Genomic DNA, 16482 nt, shown 5'->3' on the forward strand with positions numbered 1-16482 from the left:
GACTTGGAAAGCCAGCATTTTTCCCTGCCTCTCTCCCACCCTTCCTTCCTACCTTCTTCCCACACTTATTGACCACCTACTGTTAACCAGAGACTGTCTTAGGTACTGGGGATCCATGGAGGATAAAGACATGGATTCCACCATGGCAAAGCTTGAGTATTGCAGGGAAGATTTCTTATAAACTTGCTAAAATACAGTAGTATAGGTGCCATTCTAGAGCATGGACATGGTAGTGTAAACTCAGGTCCCCCAGTTTCTAAAAAATGGCAACCAGATCACTCAATATGAGTCCACAAAGCCCCTGACAGAGCAAGGATGCACTTCTTGGAACATCCCTTCTGGTCGACATGCACAGCTCCCACACCAGCCCCGGCTACACCTGCCAATTCTATTGTCACTGTAGTCACCTAAATAAAAACAAAATCCACATGCCTAGGGCACATGTCACACAAAATAGGACTGTGGTTCCTCCTCAAAGAATAACACCCCTTTAGAACTTATTTTATCCGTCTTCTCTTAGAACCACTAGGGAATCAAGGAGGGAAGGTAAAGAAGGGGGTCTCTGGCTCTGATCTTTACTGTGTTAGGAGGATCCCTCTCCAATCCTGTTGCAGCTCCGTTTGATAAATAATAAGTCTCTTTTCCTGGAACACTCAGCCTAGGTCTCATAGATTCTTAGACATTTCCATTTGTCTGACACTCAACACCAGGAGGCGGTGGGGTGAAGTTTGACAACATGATGCTAATAGCACACACTCTTCAGGGCTTGACATTCTGTTATTTACTCATCTGGCAAAAACTTACTGGGTGTCTGTCCCATGCCAGCCACCATGCTAAGCGCTAAGTACACAAAGCCGAATAAGATACTATCTGTGCTCTTCCAGATCACAATTTAATGAGGGAAACTGCAAACACAAACTATTACAGGGAAAATGTCTTTATAGCAAGAAGATCTTTTAATTTCCTTCAAATCACACTTTAGGGACAGTCCCGGGTCCACTATTTACTATTTGGATGACCTTGGACAGGCTCCCTAAGGGTATTTGCCCCACTTTCCTCACCCAAAGATACCAAGTTCCCCAAGTGCCCCGGCAGCTCTGAGATGAGCACTGAACTGGCTGGTGAATGGAATTTCAAATTGGAAAGAGGAGCAGGATGCTCTTAAGAGGGATAACTACATGCGTGAAGGAAGCACGGATATGCAAATAGAAAGGCGTACAGAGGAGTGAAGATAGGGGAATAAGGTATTAGCACGTCTCCCTGCATCCATTCTTGTCCCTTTCAGTTTATTCTCAACCAGCAGCCAGAGCAACCCATTAAAATGTGTGTTATTGTAAATCATGGTCACTCCTCTGCTCAAACCCTCCAGTGGCTGCCCAAGTCCTTACCAAGACCTATAAGGCCCAGATGATCTGTATTCTCCATCCCAGCCTCCCTTTCTGACTTCTTTGCCTATTGCCTTCCTTTTACCTTGCTCTGCTCTGGACACTCTGGTCTCCTCACCAGCCCTCAATGCTTATCACCATCTAACATATTTTACTTAATTTACTTTCTCATTCTCTAGAATGTAAGCATCATAAAAGCAGGGACTTTTGTCTGTTTTATTCTGTATCTAAAATTTAGAAAGTGCATGACTAATAACATACTGGCTAAATGAATTTGTCCAGTTTGTGGATTAGGAAACTAAGATCCAAAGAAAGAAAGTGAATGAGGTCAAAGTGCTCCTTAGAAGGAGAGTCTGGACTTAGTAAGACTTAGATCTTCTGTCTCTCTGTTCCACAGACTCTATGGTAGACAGAATAATGGGCTCCAGAGATGTCTACATCCTAAAGCCCAGAAACATATGGCAAAAGGGACTTTGCAGATGTGGTGAAGTTAAGGATCTTGAGATGGGGAGATCCTTCGGATTGCTGGCTTAACTTCTGACATTCCTTCCCTCAGCCTCTTCAACTCTATTAGATTTATTTATTCACTCATTTATTAATTCACTCAACCAGTATTTACTATATATATTGATAGATCTGTTTTAGCAAAAGAAAAAGGAAGGATATGAAAGGGTAACTTTTACATCTCTACGTTGTGTTTTTTAAGCCATGGAATTTTACTTTGGGGATTTCTAGTGTTTTTTAATTTAAAAGATAGAAACAAATATTTTCTGAGAGATACTCTGAGCCACACACTGTGGTAGATACTGGAGATAAAAGAAAAGTCTTGAACTACACACACTTACAGTTTTATAGGGGTGACAAATGAACAGAGAATCAGATTGCCCCACCTCAAGCAAATGTCACCAGGGAGGGAAGCAGGGTTTCGGTGGAGGCCCAGAGGGGGGAATCTAACCCTGCCTGGAGGACAGCGTTGCGGTGGAGGGGTGGTGAGTAGAGAATCCCAAAAGTAATATCTCAGTTGAGTAGTCTGATCCTTATCAAGGTTTGCCTATCCCTGGCCTCGGGTGTTTTGCTAACCAGAGCCAGCTGTTTTGTGGATGCCTTCTCCCCGCTGTCCTGCTGTCCCTGCCTAGTCCCTTCACTGGTCCCTGGCATGACACAGGCATTTTCAGGCCCTTTCCCATGAATCTGTTTAGAGCCAGCACCCTGTACAGCTCAAGAGGAGTCACAGCTCATGGTGAGATAAGGGAGGGACTTGGAAGAAAACATGATGAACGTGGACAAAGCCAAGGGGGAAATATGCATGTTTTCATTTGCTTTCCCCAAACAAGATGCTTTCACACCACTTTCCATAATCCAAACAGTATGTTTCTCCTTAACATACTGTGAAGATGTGGTGGCTATCTGTTGTAAAGGCACACGAGACATGTTTTTCTCCCAAGATGGGGTTAGCACCCCTCCTGGTGCTCCCTTCAGCACCATGTGCGCCCATATTTTATAGAGTCTCTCATACCCTAGCCCAATCCCATGACTGTCTGTGTTCTCCTAAGGACTCCTAAGATCCTTCTAGAGCAGCCACCAGTCTTGCCTGAGGTTGTATGGCACGTGCCCTGCACACAGGGAGTGCTCAATAAATAATTGCTTAATTGCACTGAATACTGTAAAACAGTGTAGGTACTAGTTTGGGCAAATTTTGAAACATCTGAAGTCAAACTCTCATTTTGGAAGGCTGAAAAATCATTTTCAATTTTAATTTATTATTTCTAAGAAAACAAAAATGTTCCCACAATTCTCAAATTAATATTCACCAGTGACATCTTCAACCTGATTTGAGAGGCTGAGGAGGGAATGTAGGTTGCGTACATAATAAAAATTATATTTTAATTGCCCTCTAACTTGTGGCTGTGTGTAAAGAAGAAACACAGGATATATGAGGGAAAAATGCTTTGAAAACTCTAAAGTGGGTTACAGATGTTAGTTTATGTTTTCACACAACTAAAGCAGAAACTGCCTATGCCCTCAGTCCCTTGCAGACTGAAGCAGACATCAGTGTTTGGATGGGATACAGGAATGGTGGGAGGAATGGTTACTTTTTGCACAGAGAATTCAATTGTTCTGGGCTTAGCCAGGATGCAGATGGTTTTCCATTGCTGGAATTGGTCAGGGATGGTGGGGGAAGCGCTTAGGCATGGCTTTCACTGAATTGGCTATGCAGGCTTTCAAGAAATCTTTGAACAATAATGCTGTTCAGGTACCTACTTGGAGAGGTCAACTGCTTGATTCGTTTTTTTAAATTCCAATCAAACAAGTGACAGTGACACATCTTGGTGCCATTTCATACCATCCCTGACTTCTCAGAAGCAGCTGGCGCCAGTTGTCTTCCCTGGCAGGGATCGCTGGCCCTGGCTTTGCAACAGTCCAGAGAGCCTGCAGTTCTCCAGGGGAATTGCAAAATACTTTTAAATATTCTAAAAATGAAATTAAATATTCATTTTATTTTAATTTACATGTGCCATCCAGTACTTTTAGAAGATGTCAGTACTGTGGAATGACATGGCCAACCGTCGTATGGTTCAGCTCTGAAATACAGCTGTGAGTTCTCAGAATAAGATGCTGATGGTCCTGTGTCCAGTGCTGTCCGATTTTCACCTTGGCTAGTGTGCGGGTTAACCAATATTTATCTTTCTGTGTGGCTGTAAAAAATCTTATAGGTCCAAGATGGTCAGATATTATTTCATAAAGCCTTATTCTAGTGAGTTCTAGTAATTCTTAATCTTTCTCAAATAAATAATCGTCAAATCTTCTCCAATAACAAAATAACTAAGCATATTTTACAATTGTAATGTAATTTTTGGTGTGAGAAAACTATTTCCTGGTCTGCAGGGTATAGACAGTAAACATATAGCAAACAATTAGGAATGTTAGAATCATGGTCGGGGAGGCAGACATTCTGTGCATCTCCATCCCAAGCTCTCCACCTCAGATTTCTTGCTCTTTTTTACTTTTTGCTTAAGCTTATCTTGGTGTGTTGCCTGGGAGTTTAGATGTTTTATTATAACACAAAAAAATTACATGAGACAAAGCCCAACTTGCTTTTCTTTTCCCTTCCAGTCCTATTATAATTTAGACAAAACTCAGCCATTTTCTTCCATTATGTAGAATGGCTACTGAAAAGGAAAGATGTAGAAAAAAGAAAACTTTCAGGGAACAGTGAGAAACAAATGCATCATGATCTACTTAACAGAGAACTGTGGGTAAGAGTCATGCACAAGAACTTGGAAATGGCTTCTTGAAAATATCTTTTTTTTTTCAATTTTAAAAGGAATGCATGCACATGGTAAACAAAAATAATTCAAATTGTAAGAAAAATACAAAACAAGAAGTAAAAATTCTCTTCTCCAATATCCTATCCCAGATCCTGAATCCTGCTGCCCAAAGAAGAACTGTTAGCCATTTGTTATGCATCCTTCCGGAAGAATTCTGTGCATATGACAGAGATGTCACAAAACCCGCATGCTTTCCTTCCCTACAAGCTCTACAACTTCATTTTTTCCCTTATTGTGTCATGAGCATCTAAACATATCAGTAAACGTTTATAACTCAGTTTTAAAGAAAATGATATGCTTCATAGTATTCCATTAGAGTATCATTATTTGTTTATACCATCTCTTTTTGGTAGACATTTGGATTGCTTTTAGATCATTACTATTGCAAACATTGCTTCAGTGAACACTTTTGTAAATAAGTATTTGTACACATGACAAAATAAATCTAATATCTACAGGGTTAATTTCCAAAAGTGAAATGACTAATTCTGAGATTATGTGTATTTGCATCTTGAAAACTATCTCCTCATTTATCTCCAAAGATGTTAACCTATGTCTACACTCAGCAACAGTGCACGAGAGTGCATTTCCCACCTGCTCTCATCACTAGAAATTTGTTTTTATAAATAACAACATATAAACACTGCCATAGGTTACATCTGGGGTTCAAGAAAGGGCTTTTACTTTTTGCTTTCATAGACACCTGTGCTATGTAAATTTGATACAGTGATGATGTTTTCTTTTGTAATTAAAAAAGATTAAAGATTCAGAACATTTGGTTGTAACTGTTTGGTGATAAAATTTCACTTGTAAAGTAAAGCCCAGAATATGAGACCATTCTCAAAAGAAGACCATGGGAGGGAGCAGTCAGAGGCAGAGTTCTGTTTGATACGGGCAGGCTGATGGAGGGGAAGGGAATACACCTTATAGGCTACTCACCTGTGAGAACTAGAGGAGGTAACTCTGTGGTACCAAGATGTAGTAGCCCAGAGATAGCTGTAAATCTCTTGCAATGTTACTATCTTCCCATGAGGTCATAATCCCTGGAATGAGGGCTTATTTTTACAAGCTACACCTATAATGCAAAGGACAAGCCTAGGGACAATACAATCTATGTTTCTCATTTTAAGTTCTTTGGGAATAGAGTCTGCTCAGTTCCTCTTTTCCTCACATAGACTGGAAAACTTGGATCTATCCCCAGCTTTACAAATTTTCTTTAGTTTAGAAAATCCACATGTCCCACTCTCAGAATCATTACTGTAGTAGAAGAGGTTTTTTTTTCAGGGCAAGAATTCTTTGTAAAACAGTATCCAGATTCAGGGTAAAATATCTGAGTCATAACAATTTAAAGCCCAATCTGTTCTGCAAAAGATACTTCTACAACATCAAGTATCTCATATGCAATTGGTAAATAAGAAAATAACATGGAATTTGTAGAAATCAAACTTGATTTTCCTAGGCAAGGAAAGCTAGAATAGCTGGAATAAAATTATAACCTTCAGTATGAAAGGAAAAATTTTTAGTGTGGCTACTGCTAAGCAATAATTCTTTCAGCTGTATTTTAAGAAATTTAAAAATAAGTGCTTGATTACTGGTGGTAGTACAAAATTGTATAAACCAATGAAGTGGAATTTAACAGTACCTAGCATTTAGTCTTGATTTTGGGCCAAATAGTGTCCCCTCCCAAATTCATATATTAACGTTCTTACTCCCAGTACTTCAGAATGTGACGGTATTTGCAGAAAGGACCTTTAAAGAGGTAATTAAGGCAGAATGAGGTTATCTAGGTGCACCCCAATCCGATACAACTGGTATCTTTGTAAGAAGAGGAGATTAGGACACAGACAACAAACAGAAAGAGGAAAGACCATGTGAGCACACAGCAAGAAAGTGGCTATCTGCAAGCCAAGGAGAGAGGCCTCAGAAGAAACCAAACTTATGGAAACCTTGATGTTGGATTTCTAGCCTCCGGAACTGTGAAAAAATTAATTTCTGTTGTTTAAGCTACCAAGTCTGTAGTATTTTTTTATGGCAGCCCTAGCAAACTAATACACTCTTGGATGTGTACTCTGGAGATACACTGCCACAAAAAAATATATATATAATTAAAATTATTCATTGTGATAATATTTATGATAGCAAAAAAAAAAAAAAAAAAGGAAATGTCATAATTTCCTTCCACAAGGGACTGGTAAGCTATGGTATATCCATACAATGGAGTATGATACAGCCATAAAGGACAGTGAGGAAGACCTCTGTGAACTGGTATGAAGGGATTTCCAGGATATACTCTTAAGTGAAATGAATGAAAAAAACAAAGTGCAACTGAGTATATGTAGGATATTATGTTTTGTGTTAGAAGAAAGGAAAAATAAAAATATGTGTATTTGCTTATTTTTGCACAGAATAGACACAGAGGAAAGATTTTTAAAAATGGCAGTGGTACTTGATATAGGGTAAGGGGTAGGTAGTGAGCTCAATTATATAGGGATGGGGAGTGTGATATCCCTGAGTATATATTTCACGTAGTTTGAATTTTTGAATTACATTGGTGTTTTACAAATTCAAAAATAAATCAATTTGAAAAGATTGAAAGTCTTATTTGCAAGGCAGAAATAGAGACACAAATGTAGAGAATAGATGTATGGATACCAGGGAGGGGAAGGGGGAGGGGTGGGAGGAATTGGGAGACTGGGATTGACACCTATACATTATTGATACTATGTATAAAATAGACAACTGATGGGAACATACTGTATAGCACAGGGAACTCTACCTAATGCACTGTAGTAACCTAAGTGGGAGGGAAGTCCAAAATGGAGGGGACATCTGTGTGTGTAGGGCTGATTCATTTTGTTGTGCAGTGGAGGCTAACACAACATCGTAAAACAACTGTACTCCAATCAAAATTAATAAAAAAAAAGAAAAAACTGAAAGAAGTTAACCCTAAAATTGAATACAATCAGAAAAAAATAAACCTGTTTATCAAGTTGATAAACATAACCATGCAGCTAAAAAGAATTAAGGTAACTTTTGAACACAGTAACATGAATGGGATGCAGTCTAAAGATCAAAAGATCTGTAACGGGGCTTCCCTGGTGGTGCAGTGGTTGAGAATCCGCCTGCCAATGCAGGGGACATGGGTTCGAGCCCTGGTCTGGGAAGATCCCACATGCCGCGGAGCAACTGGTCCCGTGAGCCACAACTACTGAGCCTGCGTGTCCGTAGCCTGTGCTCCACAACAAGAGAGGCCGCGATAGTGAGAGGCCCACGCACCACGATGAAGAGTGGCCCCCGCTCGCTGCAACTAGAGAAAGCCCTCGCACAGAAACGAAGACCCAACACAGCCAAAAATAAATAAATAAATTTATTAAAAAAAAAAGATCTGTAACGAAATCTGGAACTTAGTAGGTTTGTTGTTAGCACTGGTATTGGAGTACTGAAATAATTTTATTTGCATTGTAGGACAGAGCAAGAAAAAAAATGTGTAGAGACACTTGGGAACTCGAAATATGCAGTGAAGAAAGATAAGAAAGAACCCTGAAATTGGAGGACACCGTTATGAGCTCTGTGTCTAGCACACCTAGAAATTAGGTCTTAGTTTCTAAATACCATTTGTCAAAAAACAACAAGGCTTCTTGGGCAGATGGTCAGGTCTAGGTTTGGAGCAGAGAAAGCATAAGATAACCCCAGAATATATAGTACCAGAAATCAAGGGAGTGCTCAAAGACTAAAAATTACATGTCTGAAGGACACAGAAGAGATCTTGAAGGGACTGCTAATGGCCACAGTTGAGACAATTTGAGCATCCCAAAGAATAACATAAAACACATTAATATAATAATATAACATTGAATTTTTAAAAATCCTTATGTCCAGAGTGATACTAAAAAAAAAGCAAGGCAGGAGGAGGGAGGAAAGTTATGTAGAAGGGATGATAAAAGTACAGATTTATCATTTTGCAACCATCCATGCAATAATTGAATCAGGTGAAGCTCATCCATGGTGGATGTTAACTAGACTTATTGTGAGGATCATTTCGGTATATATACATACATCAAATCATTGTTTTGTACCTCAGAAACTAATATAATGTTGCATGTCAGTTATATCTCAATTTTTAAAATAGACAAAAAAAGATCACCAGTGGTAAACTGTTATTGGAGAGCAGAGTATCCATACAACTCAAAATATTACATCACAAATTGCTTATTAATTACAAAGGGAAAAAGATATCTTTACAATGAAGAAATTCAGCAAATGCCTCTTAACCAAATGATTAAACTTATCATCCCCGATGGGACAGATGACATTAGGTATATCTACCATGCCATAGTGGGAAGTGTATATCACCTATGTAGGATACATGCCAAAAATATCCAACCTGTATACAAACTTGAGAAACCTGTCAGACAAATCCGGATTGTTGAATATCCTTCAAGATACTGGCATGGATTGTTGAAAAAGGTCAATGCCATAAAACATTTTAAAGACTTGGGGGAGGGGGACTCTTTCAGATTATAGGAGATGAAAACTAAATGCAGTGCATAAGGCTTGATTTGAAACCCTAGATTTCCTAGATTGAAAAAAAAATAGCAAGAAAAAGACATTATTAGGTCAATTAAGGAAATTTGAATATGGGCTATATACTAGATAATATTATTGTGTCAGGGTTAATTTTATTGGTGTGATCACAACATGGAAAGATATTAGGTTGGCCAGAAAGTTTGTTCAGGTTTTTCTTTAACATGGAAAATCCGCACAAACTTTTTGGCCAACCCATAGAATAATCACCTAATTTTTCTGATAACTGCTGAAGTACTTAGGATTGGATTGTCATGATTTGTATCTGTAACTTAAATGGGTCAGCAAATAAATAACCTCTTGCAGTTTTATAATTTTATGTTTTACATTTAGATGTATAATCCATACTGAGTTGTTTTTTAGTATACGGTGTGAGTTATGGATTGAGGTTCACTTTTTTCATGTGACTATAAAATTGTTTCAGCAGCTTTTATGGAAAGACTGTCTTTCTATGCTTAATTGCCTCTGTACCTTTGTCAAAAATCAGTGGACCATATGCGTGTAGGTCTATTTCTGGCCTTTCTATTTTGTTCCATAGACCTATTTATCTTCCTTGACACCAGTACCACGCTGTCTTGATTACTACAGCTTTGCAATATGTCTTAAAGTCAGGTAGCATAAGTTCTCCAACTTTGTTCTGCCTTTCCAAGTGTTTTAAGTATTCTAGGGCCTTGTCATTTCCCCTAACTTTTATTATATTTTTTTATTTAAGTATAGTTGATTTACAATATTATGCTGGTTTCAGGTGTACAACTTCACATAAATTTTGTAATCAGCTTATCAATTTCTACAGAAAAGCCTGTGGGTATTTTGATTGGGAAAGCATTGAATCTGTAGATCAATTTGCAGAGAAATGACATTTTTTTCCTACATTTTTTAAATTGAAGTATAGTTGATTTACAATATTGTGTTAATGCTGTGTAGCAAAGTGATTCAGTTATACATTCTTTTTTTAAAAAATATTATTTTACATTATGGTTTATCACAGGATATCAAGTATAGTTCTCTGTGTTATACAGTAGGACCTTGTTGTTTGACATCTTGACAATATTGAATCTTGTGACTGTGAATTCTGGGTGTTGCTCTATTTATTTAGGTCTTTTAAAATTTCTCTCAGCAATATTTTGTAGTTTGCGGTATATAAATATTAAACATCGTTTGTCAGGTTTATTACTATTTTGTATTTATATTAAATGGTATTTTTGTTTTGTTTTGTTTTTTTTGTTTTTTAAAATTTATTTATTTATTTATTTATTTTGGGCTGTGTTGGGTCTTCGTTTCCATGCGAGGACCTTCTCCAGTCACGGCAAGCGGGGGCCACTCTTCATCGCGGTGCGCGGGCCTCTCACTATCGCGGCCTCTCTTGTTGCAGAGCACAAGCTCCAGATGCGCAGGCTCAGTAGTTGTGGCTCACGGGCCCAGTTGCTCCACGGCATGTGAGATCCTCCCAGACCAGGGCTCAAACCCGTGTCCCCTGCACTGGCAGGCGGATTCTCAACCACTGCGCCACCAGGGAAGCCCTAAATGGTATTTTAAAATTTCTAATTGTTGCTAGTACATAGAAGTACAATTGATTTTTGTTTATTGATCTTGTATCTTGCAAGTTTACTAAACTCATTTGTTCTAGTAGCTTTCTTGTAGCTTCCCTAGGATTTTCTACATAGATGATCATGTCATCTGTGAATAAAGGCAGTTTTACTTCTTCCCAAGGGAACGCCCCTCCCTCCCTCCTTCCTTCCTTCCTTCCTCCCTCCCTCCCACCTTTCCCTCCCTATGGTACTAGCTAGAACCTCCAGTATGATGCTGAATAGAAGTGATGGCCCAGACATCTTTGACTTTTTTACTGATTTTAGAGGAAGAGTATTTAGTCTTTCACCATTAAGTATGATATTAGCTGTAGGTTTTTGTGGATGCTATTTATCAAGTTGAGAAAGTTTTCTTTTCTTCTAGTTTGCTGAAACTTTTTTTTTTTTTGATCAGTAATGGATATTGGATTTTGTGAAATGTTTTTTCCCTCTATCTTTTGAGGTAATCATAGATAGATCTTTTTTTTTTTTTTAATATTAGCTCAGATTCCTAATTTTGTTTTTTAAATAAATTTATTTATTTATTTATTTATTTATTTTTGGCTGTGTTGGGTCTTCATTTCTGTGTGAGGGCTTTCTGTAGTTGCAGCGAGCGGGGGCCACTCTTCATCGCGGTGCACGGGCCTCTCACTATCGCGGCCTCTCTTGTTGCGGAGCACAGGCTCCAGATGCACAGGCTCAGTAGTTGTGGCTCACAGGCCTAGTTGCTCCGCGGCATGTGGGATCTTCCCAGACCAGGGCTCGAACCCGTGTCCCCTGCATTGGCAGGTGGATTCTCAACCACTGCCCCACCAGGAAAGCCCCGATAGATCATGTTTTAGTCTTTTTTTTTTTTTTTTGCCTCTATATGTCTGAAAAAGTATTTTACTTTAATTTTTAAAGGAATTTTTATGGACTAGTTTAACAGGTTTTTTTTTCCTTTGAATACTTTAAAGATGCTCTACATTATCTAAAAATCTGTGTCATCCTTATTGCTTTTTCTCTGAATGGTAAAGAATCATTTTTCTCAGGATTCTTTTAACATTTTCCCTTTATCACTAGTTTTAACAATTTGCTTATGTGCCTTGGTGTAGTTTTCTTCATGTTTCTTGTGTTTGAAGTCCATTGAGTTTCCTGGAACTATGGGTTTATATTTTTCATCGAAGTTAAAAATACTTTAGACATTACTTTTTCAGATATTTTGTATTTCCTCCTTGCCTTCTTTCCTTTAATAACTCCAATGTCACACACAGTTGGCTTTTTGAAGTTGTCCCATGGTTTATTTTTTTCTTGTTCTTTTTAAAAAAAAAAATTCTGTGCTTCATTTTAGATAGTTTCTATTGCTATCTATTGCTACTTTCCTTCCATGGTGTCTAATCTGCTATTAATCCCATCCAGGGTATTTTTCATTTTAGACATTTTAGTTTTCATCTGTAGAAATTCAATTAAAAAAAAACTTCCACGTCTTTATTTAATATGTTCAGTCTTTCTTTTAGTTTTTTTGAACATATGGAATACAATTATAACTGTTTTACTGTCCTTATTTATTAGTGCTATCATCTATGTCATTTTGTAGTATATTTTGATTGATTGGTTTTTCCTCTTAATTATGGATTTTATTTTTCTGATTTTTTGCATGTCCGGGCATTTTTGATTAGATGATCAACATTATGAATTTTATCTTGCGGGATGTCGGATATTTTTATATTCTTGAAAATATTGTTGTACTTTGTTCTGGGATATGGTTAAGTTATTTGGAAACAGTTGATACTTTTGGGTCTTGCTTCTAGGCTTTGTTTGGTGGGACCAGAACAATATTTAGTCTAGGGTTAATTCTTGCCCACTCCTGAGTCAAGAATCTTATTACTAACCTCAGCTTCACGAATTATGAAATTTTCCACTCTGGATGATGGGAATGGCCACTCTCCTGACCCTGTATGAACCCCTGAATCGTTTGCTCTTATTTCATAAGGCGGTTCATTTCCTAGTCTCAGGTAGTTTACTCACTGACATGGTTAATCAGTTACCTACTGAAACCTCGAAAGGGACACTCTGTAGTTCTTAGTTCTCTGTGCAATTCTCCCCTCTATAGTTCTCTGCTCTGAGAATTCTAGGCACATTGGCTTAGCTGAACTCCCAGCTCCATCTCCTCATCTTCTCTCTGCATCACAGACTGGAAACTGTTCAGACAGTAAGCTAGGCAATCATAGGGCTTTCTCAGAGATCACTGACCTTCATTGCTTATTTCCAATATCTTGAGAGCTATTGTTTGATTCATATATTTGTCCAAGCCATTTGTTGTTATTGTTGTTGTTGTTTTTTACACAGCAGAGTAAACCTAGTCCCTGACACTCCATCTTGGCAGAAGCAGGAGAAGTTTGTATGCATTTTAAAATTTCCCCTGAGGCAACCTCCAGCTGATCGGCTTTTCCTGAGCTGTTCAAGTTATCTCCCACATGACTATTACGGTTTTTGTTAGTTACAAAGTTGAATGTGTTATTTCTCTATTTCCCTTCTATTTTAACCTGCAATTTTATGGTATACAATGTTTCTGAGGAATGAGTATATTGTAGTATAAGAGTTATAACCTATACAATTTAAGGACATATGCTATGGTTGGCATATACCTTAAGCAAAAGCAGAAAATACAAAAAGATATGTTTTTATTAACATTTTCAAAACTGAAATTAACTGGTCAGATCTTTGAGGGTAGGTTTCATTTTGTGTGAGTCATTTTATTTCCTCCCCTGTAGTGCCCGGCACATAGATCTTCCAAATCATTTGTTGAATTGTTGTAATAGATTTGTTGGTAGTACAGGAATATAGTATTATTTTCACTGTTATGATTAGGACTAGCTATTGTGTATGTCTACTTTACGTTAGGCTCTCTGCCAGGCATTTTATATAATATCTAATCCAGTCTTCACTATTGCTCTATGATAGAGAGATTTTTAGTCTCTCTTTATAGACAAGGAAATGGATTCAGGGGAGTGTAAATAACTTGTTCAGGATCCCACGGCTAGTAACTGACACTATTGAGATTCCAAACTCAGTTTTATCTGATTCCAAAGCCAAAGCTCCTTGTATTACTTCGTATTACTTATGCTGTTTCATAACGCATAACGAAGCTTAGTGATTCATTTCTCTGACAGGAACTCTCTTATTTTTCTTTCATTCTCTTATGGAAGGGAATAAAAAGAAAGTCGTTTTAGGACAAGGCAGTTGAGTAAGTATGCATCTTGAGTTTTCTGAATTTCTCAGGGATCAGATTTGAGTCCAGGGCGATTTCACATGGCTGTGTTACACCTGCACACCAGGAATAGATTACGTTCATTCAAGACAATAAACTAAAAATATGCCAGAATCCCTAGTTCCCTTGTAAAATAACCTTTGCAGTTTCTACCCATAGAGATGTATTTACTCTTCAAGCACACCCCAGTTCTTTCAGTCACGACAGGGAACATTGTTTCACCTAGAGACTCTTTCCGTAGGTACGCAAAGGCTTCTCTCAGGAAGGGCCTAAACTAGACAAAAAGTTGAGTTCTGATCTCAAATCGTTTTCCTAATAATATCGTGGTGTGGGCTGAGCAGGCGCGTTCCCTGAGAAAGGGAGGATAAAATTATATTGCCCTCACAATCGTGCATTTTACAGTTCCCCACATGTTACTTCTCCACGACCAGGAAGCCAGATTTCATGTTACTTTGGGGTTGGGTTTGAGCCTGGGAGGGCCATGAACAGGGGCCTGTTGGTGGAGGAGGCCAAAGAACATGAGCCCAGAGTGTCCTCACAAGGGGAAAAGGAACCTGGATTCATGGACAAGGGCCCACGGTTTATCTGAATTGCCTTCAATCTCGGTCAAGGCTTAGCATCAGGTCATGGGTGCCTATCACTGTGGCAATGTGGGATTATTTTTATTAAGCATTTTGTGTTTGTCCAAGAGCTTTCGGTCATTAATCATTTAACTCTTGTTCCCCATGAGACTTTTGTGAAGTAAATGGGAAAGAAATAACACAATTCTTATTTTACAGAGAGAGAAACTGAAGCACCAGTGCCACTAGTACACACTGAAAGAGCTAAAGCCATACATTAGAATTTGGGAAAACCAGACCGGGAGTTTGATGAACTTTTGTTTCACCATAGAAGTGAGGTTTTCTGTTTTTACACAAAACGAATTTGCCTATTTTTCATTTTGAAAGCAACATGATGGATACTGAGGTGTGCTGAAGAAAAAAACAGGCTTCACTTCCTTACCTAATATAGTGTGAAAATTATACTGAGTTCCTACAAAAAATTTGGAATCCAAATATGCATTTAAGTTTAAGTAGTAAAGATTGTAAGGCATTGCTAATCTTGAGTCTTCTAATAAGAAAAAATATAAGCAAACACGTCCAGCGTGGTTGCATTTAGCCAATAGCAAGTTATAAAGGGACTGCGAGAGGTTAGCAGGGGAATTTTGCTGCCTGGAATTAATCTGGTGGGCTTCCTGGAGGGGGGGGGTGTTTTGAATTTCAATTAAAAAAAAAGATTTCAAAGACAGTATGCCCTTCAGCCCAGAAGCTTTGAAATATCTTTCTTGTCTCTTTTCAAGGAGCATAAACACTACCAAAAAATTGTCAAATATCACAAGAAGGAGGAATCGACTGAGGGGTCCACAAGGGCACGTTTCAGAGTAATGGAAAGGAAATGAAGAAATGTTTTCTGACAGTGAGATCTTTCAGATCTATTAACAATGAGGTAGTTCAGGGGCAGATGGTTAGGGTGGCAGGGGAGGCGTCAGTAGAGCCCATTTAAACCAGACTAGATAAAGCCCAGAATGGTGACTTCAGGAAGCAGTGTGCCCCCTGGTGGGAGTGGGGAATATGGTTAGGACTAGCATTCATTTACTTCCTTTGGCATAAGACAGACCTTGGATTCAAATCTATTTAGAAGCTGCATGACTAAAAGTCTCTGGTTCCTCCTTTTTAAAATGGTACGAACAAGGACTACCTTATAAGTTGATGAGTGAAATAAGCGAAAGTATGTTTACATGGCACATGGCACCAGAGGCAAATCTGGGTTATACTGAGTCTGAAGCTTTTACAATATGGAGGCCTTCTTTAAGAAAAAGAATACACAATTCTGGTTATCAAATTAAAGCAAATATTTATTTAGAATGAGAAAAGAAATCACACTTTTAAAAACCCCAACAAACCAATAAATACCACAAATATCACAGAATCCACAAACATTACATCATGATATTTTAACTTATTAACTACCTGAAATATCTCTGTTTGCTATGTGTGTGTGTGTATGTCTGTGTATATATTCTGATGGCCTTTTCATATGACAAAAATTTTGTAATACGTTGTATAGAGAGAATGGAAACATTTCAACTTACCTCTAATATGATTCACCAAAATTTGTTTTTAACTACTGATAGTTTAGGAAAAGTTTTTTCAGCACAACTTGTTGCTTCTACTGTCCTGCAAAATTTTACGGTTGTTGTCAAATTTGGGAAAACTTCTACAAAAGTTTTTCATGAAAGTGTTGTAAGATTTAGTCTTCCTAGACTAGCTTCTGACTATACATGTCAAATCTTGTTTCTCCTCCATTATCCTCCTAATTTGGAGGCTGGT

General features: G+C 38.1%; 1 long non-coding RNA gene across 2 annotated transcripts in view; it reads left to right on the forward strand.

Annotated features, from left to right (window-relative positions):
• LOC118881037 overlaps nt 1-16482 on the forward strand; it is a 147436-nt gene that overhangs the window by 7339 nt on the left and 123615 nt on the right. Inside the window, exon 4 of one of the 2 annotated variants that reach the window (XR_005016423.1) lies at nt 1783-3241. The exons of the other annotated variant lie outside the window; for it this stretch is intronic. This is a non-coding gene — a long non-coding RNA (uncharacterized LOC118881037). Of the gene's footprint in view, nt 1-1782; nt 3242-16482 lie in introns of those variants that run through there. 2 annotated transcript variants of the gene reach the window in all.

Source organism: Balaenoptera musculus, chromosome 1 (genome assembly GCF_009873245.2).
Source record: "Balaenoptera musculus isolate JJ_BM4_2016_0621 chromosome 1, mBalMus1.pri.v3, whole genome shotgun sequence".
Taxonomy (NCBI): Eukaryota; Metazoa; Chordata; class Mammalia; order Artiodactyla; family Balaenopteridae; genus Balaenoptera; species Balaenoptera musculus.